This window comes from Heterocephalus glaber, unplaced genomic scaffold (genome assembly GCF_053883595.1).
Source record: "Heterocephalus glaber isolate CG9 unplaced genomic scaffold, H.glaber_assembly_v1.0 deba00001444, whole genome shotgun sequence".
Lineage (NCBI taxonomy): Eukaryota > Metazoa > Chordata > Mammalia > Rodentia > Bathyergidae > Heterocephalus > Heterocephalus glaber.
This window is the reverse complement of record NW_028258297.1, coordinates 10,832,032-10,838,031: the sequence shown is the minus strand read 5'-3', so window position 1 is coordinate 10,838,031 and position 6,000 is coordinate 10,832,032.

Below are 6,000 nucleotides of genomic sequence, written 5' to 3'. Positions count from 1 at the left end.
ACGGAAACTAAAATTTTACTAATTTTATGTAATTTCCATATGGCACAAATGCTATTCTTCTATTGATTTTTTCCCCAACCATTTAATACAGTTAAAGCCATTTTTAGCTCCCAGGCTGAACAAAAACAGGATGCAGGCTCTCTTCAACCAGCAGGCTATAGCATGCCAGTCCCCACCAGAGAACCTATTAAGCTCTGCTTGCTACTAGGCTTATTTTGATTGCTCCAATTAGTCTATAAAAAGAGCAGAGTCATTAAGGACAGAGCCTTCAGATGCAGATGGTCTGTATTCAAATTCTGATTCTAGACTCCCTCCCTTCCGTCCTTTACAGCCATGGTCACTAAGCTGTCCCAGAAGCAGCTCTGGGCTGGCCAGCACCAATATAAGGGGTGCAGTGGGGTCCTTGGGTTGTGACACAACATCAAAATTTGGGTGGCCTGGGCTGGGGATTTAGCTCAGTGATTCTACTGCCTGCCTCAAAAGCACAAGGTCCAGAGTTTGATCCCTGGTACAAAAAAAAAAAAATTGGGTGGTTTAAAGCAACATATATTTATTATCTCACTATTCCAGGAGCTAGAAGTCCAAAATCAAGGTGGCAGCAGACCCACCATCTTCCATAACTCCAGGTGAGAATCTTTCCTGACATCTTCCAGCTTCTGGCATTTGCCAGCCATCCTTGGCTTGTAGGCACGTCACTGAAGAAGTAGGCCACCTTCTCATCCTCTCTCTTCTGTTCTGACTCTATCTCCAATTTTTCCCTTTCTGTATTGGATTAGAGCCCACTCTAACTTGATCATCTCTGTAAAGACCTTATTTCCGAAAAAGGTCACTGTGGGTGGCACTAAGGGTTCAGACTTCAAAGGGGCGGTTTTGGGGAACACAATCCAACCCCATTACAAAGGGTATGAGAGCAGGGAAAGGAGGCACCAAGAAGGAAAGGAGAGCTACTTGGGTGTAGCAGGGGGGTGAGCAGCTGAGTTAATATTCTGATGATAGAAGTCAATGTCCTCATAGAAGTCATAGGCCAGAAGGGAGGTGCAGACAGACAGATAGAAAACTGCAGTGAGATGTGTGGTGTGGCGTTTTGAAACTGACAATGTCAGTGTGAAATTATGATTTTCAAAATGATAGATGCAGAGATACAGAGAGCAGTGACTATGTACACTCATTCGCCTATCCATCCATCCATTCATTCCTTAGCTCTGCCCAGTAAGGGGCCTGAGGACAGTTGTCCCCAGCAGTAGGAAACAAGCACACTGTGGCCCCAAATGCCATTCTCCACTAACAGGAGTCAAAGCCACTGGAGAAATGGGTGGGCTCAAGGCCAGCCAAGACAAGTGCAGGATGAGATTGCAGTGCCTGACAGTGCCCAGGAAGGTCTTAAAGAATGTCAAGGATGTGCAGAAAGGACCTGGACCAGGGTGAAGGAGCTCTTGCTGGCCAAATCTGGGGTGATGTGAGCAGCCAAAAATAATTTGAAAATCATCCTTTTGCAGTCATCGTCATCATAATAATTAATGAAAGGAGCAGGACTTCGTGCTGAGATTGGCCACAGAGGTGGAGTGAGGAAATTTCACAGAATCTCTGCACCAAATATGTATTCACTACAAAAGGAGGAGGAAAGTAACTTCACAGTGGGGAAACTTGGCCAACACAAGTCTTAATCAAGTCAGCAACGTGAACCTTATTAGTGACAAACTGACCTGAGAATAATTCATCATCACTTCTCCATTATTCTGGTCACAAATGCATAATGAGGGTCTAATCTACAGGCCAGCCCAAACGGAGGGACATTCCGAAGAACAACTGGCAGGTAGCAAGAGAAACCGAGGCACCTGCTCTGACCAGAAGGGACCAGAGAAACATGACAACTAAACGTCATGCATGGTCCCAGATGGGATCCTGTGCTGTTGAAGGCATCGCTGAAATGATTCATGGACCTCAAAGGGGGTTTCCCCTTGAAAGGTATGTGGGAGCTCTTTGTACCACCTTGAATGGCTTCTTGAAAAAGTGTCCAAATTAAAAAAAGAAAAGAAAGTGGAAAAAAATGCCCCGTTGTCATATGCTAGCTATGTTACTTTTGATGATTTATTTTATTTTTCTCCCTCAGTTTCTTCATTTGTACGTGAAGATACTAACAGTGACCCAAAGGCTATTGGGAGGCATGGAAGAGGTGGGGAAATTTCTCTTCCTATGTCTGGCCCTTATGTAAATGTTCAGTCCCTGTTCACTATGACTCCGTCATTCTGCCCATATTCTACTGGGTTTCTCAGACCCTGCGAAATGGGGTCAATTAATTGCAAGACATGTTGTTTCATATACCCCTGGGGGTGTGCTCAATTAAACCCTGACAGAATGCTTCTTCTCACTTAGAATTTCTAATATTTATTGGAGGAGCTCTTTTAGACTTATTCAAATGTGAATTTTTATACTATAACACTCTGCATTAAAATGGAAAGGAAAGGCCGATGAAATGGTGGCAGAATTCCTAAGACTTCTTCGCATGTGAGGATCTCATCTTTCTGTTTCCTCCAAGAGTGTCCTTGTGCCTTCAAGAGCATCAGAGGCACAGCACCTCTTACAAGGGCTCCACTGTTGCCTGCAACTTCTTCCAGCCACTAATGCCCACCATCCTGTGTACATTCAGACTTGTATTGGGGGAAATAAAGGAAGAAGGAAAAAAGAGGGAAGAAGAATAGGAGAGAGAGTGACTGTGAATTTTGCCTCTGTCTTTCCTACAGCTATATTGTGTGTGCCTTGGGGGCCCTTATCTATTACCCCCCACCCAGCAGCTTGTTTCTTCCTTGTGAATTTGGTGACTAATCATTGAAGATGCTTCTCTGCTGAGAAATTCGCATTTGCTGCTTCGAGGCAGGGCTTTTACAACCCTGGAATCCATTTAGATCCCCTAAAATTAAGGAAGAATTTCAAGTTCAGCTGCCCCATGTTGCCAGAAGCCCAAGGTTTCGATTTCAGATTGTCAAAACTGCTGATCCACATTTGCACTGATAACACAGTTGATGCTATTTCCTGTTTGCCTGAATCTCAGGTTTCAGCTCACTATTTTTGTTTATTTTATGTTTTTTTGTTTAGGAGAGGAGAGAACTGCCTTACAGAATTCCTTCACTTCTGGGGAATCCAGCAGTGCATTTATAGTCTATGTTTCCTCAGAATCTACCTGTTTGTAGTGAAATGGACCCTCAGCATATCCACATAGCCGCACCAAAGGTATAACAGTTTTCCCTTGTTTGGGGCACCAGCTCACTGTGGAGAAGGGGAGGCACACTGAGTCATTTTTGGCGCCATGCAGGAGACCAGGTGACACGAAGACCCTCAAAGTTCCCAGGTTTGAGTAGACCTCATTCCTTGGCACCTTCCCCAGCTTCCTCTTCACCAGAAGGACAACTCTGTTGGGCTTCGGTGGCTCACCTTCTTTTCAATATTGCTTCTGGCTGGGAGGACAGAGAAACATCTACCAGCCAACCCCAGGACTTTCCTCACATCCACTGTGACACAGAGACGAGAGGGCACTTCCATTGCCTCAGTGGTTACTTCGGTTGTGATCATTATTCATTTGGATTGGTTCCAGGGCGACAAGGTCTTTGATTGTTGCTTTACTCTGTCATTTCATCTGGAAGTCTAAATTCTGCATCTCTACCAGTTCCTCAGAAGTGCAGGTGGTCTTCAGACCAGAATTTGAGCTTCAGATATAGGGAAATGAAGACAGAAAGGAAAAGCAGAATTGAGCAGGCTGTTGGTACCAGGCAGCCTTCACCTATTTGTTCAGTGGAAGTATTTAAGGCGCAAGCAGGTATAAAGTGATTCCGTACAAGGGAAGCTCAAACACAACTCAATAGTAGTTCCTCAAAAATTTAGCCAGAGAGAGCCAGGCGTGGTGGTGTACGCCTGTGATCCCAGCACTCCAGAGGCTGAGGCAAGAGAATCACCATTAGTTCAAGTCCAGCCTGGAATACATAGCGAGTTCAAGTCAGCCTGAACTACATAGTGAGACCCTGTCTCCAAACAAACAAACAATTTCGACAGAGAATTCGCATATTAGTGATTCTCTTCTGACCAAGCCCAAAGCACGGGAAGCAGGGCTTGACCAGGGAGTTGTGCAGGCCTACTGAGAGCAGCGTGATTCACAGGGCCACCAGGCAGGGTGAACCCGAGCACCCAGGATGAACAAGTAAAGAAGCAAGGTGGAGTGTCCATGCCTCTGAATATCACTCCGGCTTAAAAGGAAGGTGTAATGGTTTATATCCAAGGTGTAACTGTTTATATGCAAGAGCCTCACACCTCGCACGTGGGGCTCTGGGGAGGTGATGGATTGGATTATGGAGACTTATCTCTGACTTGCTGTTAGGAGGTAGGGTCTGCTCAGAAGAGGCGGGTCACTGTGGGTGTGACCTGGAAGGGTATGACTTCCTTCGAGGCTGCTCCTTCACTCTCTCTGCTTCCGGTCCCCATGAGGCAAGCAATTCTCCTCCACTAGGTCCCTCTGTAATGTTGTCTTACCTTGGAGCCAGCTGATGATGGACTGAAATATGAATCAAAATAAAGCTCTCCTCTTTTAGGTTTCTGAATATGGTGCCTCAGTGACTAGGAAAGTGACTAAGAAAGCAGGAAGTTTTGTCACATGCTATAACCTGCATGAACCTTGAGGACATTATGGTGAGTGAGATAAAACAGTCACAAAAGGACAAGTCCTGTATGATGCCACTCATGTGAGCTCCTTATGGCAGTCAAATTCACGGCCATGGGCAATGGGTGGTGGCTTCCAGAGGCTGAGAGAGGTGGGGATGACTCGGTTGACTAGCAGGTACCAAGACTCAGTTTGGAAACTGATGGAAGAATTTCTGAAGACAGACAGCTGTGATGGCTGCATGCGTAACATAAACATCCTTAAGGCCACTGGATTGTACACTTAAAAAGGGTAAAAATGGCGAATGTTCTGCTTGGAATATTTCACCACATTCTTAAAAAAAAAAAAAAGCGGATACAACTGAGTCACAGTAAGAGAAATCAGAGTGGCGGTCACCTTTGAGAGACAGTGATTGTGAGAGGATGAAAGAAGCCTAAGGGGTCGTCCTACTCCTCAATCCACGGTAGCTGCGTGGCCACATAGTTATGACTATTCACTATACTGTACACTTGAGATTTGTGCACTTTAGTGTGTGGAAATTAAAATTCTCCGATAGAAATATGGTGGAAAATATTTTTAATTATATAAGAAAAATGTAAGTCCTAGGCAGAAAGGAACCAGGCTCCATGACAGTCAAAGCTCCTGTCGGGACCACTTTTGGGTGAGCACACCTCATGGCCCCACCAAAGGCCCCCAGAGAATATAACGAAGCTTTTCTTGTTCCATTGTGTTTTAGCTGATGTGACTGCTTGCTCGCTGGTTTTTATTTTTTAAAAGTTGAGCATTGTTGAGTTCCCAAATTCCATCTTCCAGCCACCCTGCCGGTGACTTCTGGCCCCACAGGAGCCCTGGGGTCCAGGTGCCCCCAGGTGGCCTGAAGACAGGGCACCACAGCGGTCAGGAGCTTGGCTGGGCTGTCAGCCTGTGATCCCTCACTGGAGGTACGAAGGTGGCCACACCAATCTGCTCCGTGCCCCCTGGAAGGCAAGGTCAGGGTCAGGTGGATTGGCAAAGACTTGCTCTTATGTCACTATTGAAGCCTGAGGCAAAAGCTTGGGTAGTTTTATGGACCCTGGAAGGAAGGAGGAATAAGCGGGGACACTGAGTCAGGGTGGGGACAAGTCTCCTCAGATTTGCCCTCTCATCACATTGAAGACACCTCAGCCATGGTGCATCATGAAGGCCGCAGCCCAAGGTCTCAGCAAGGGATCCGGGGATGCCACTCCTGGCTAGGAACACAAAGATGGGAAAGGGCAGGAGTGGCCAGACCCTCAGCCCTGCCCACAGCACCACTCAGAGGAAGGTCTGGACCCCACACGGGTTTGTACTGGAGCCGACTGTGTGCTGGCTGTGTC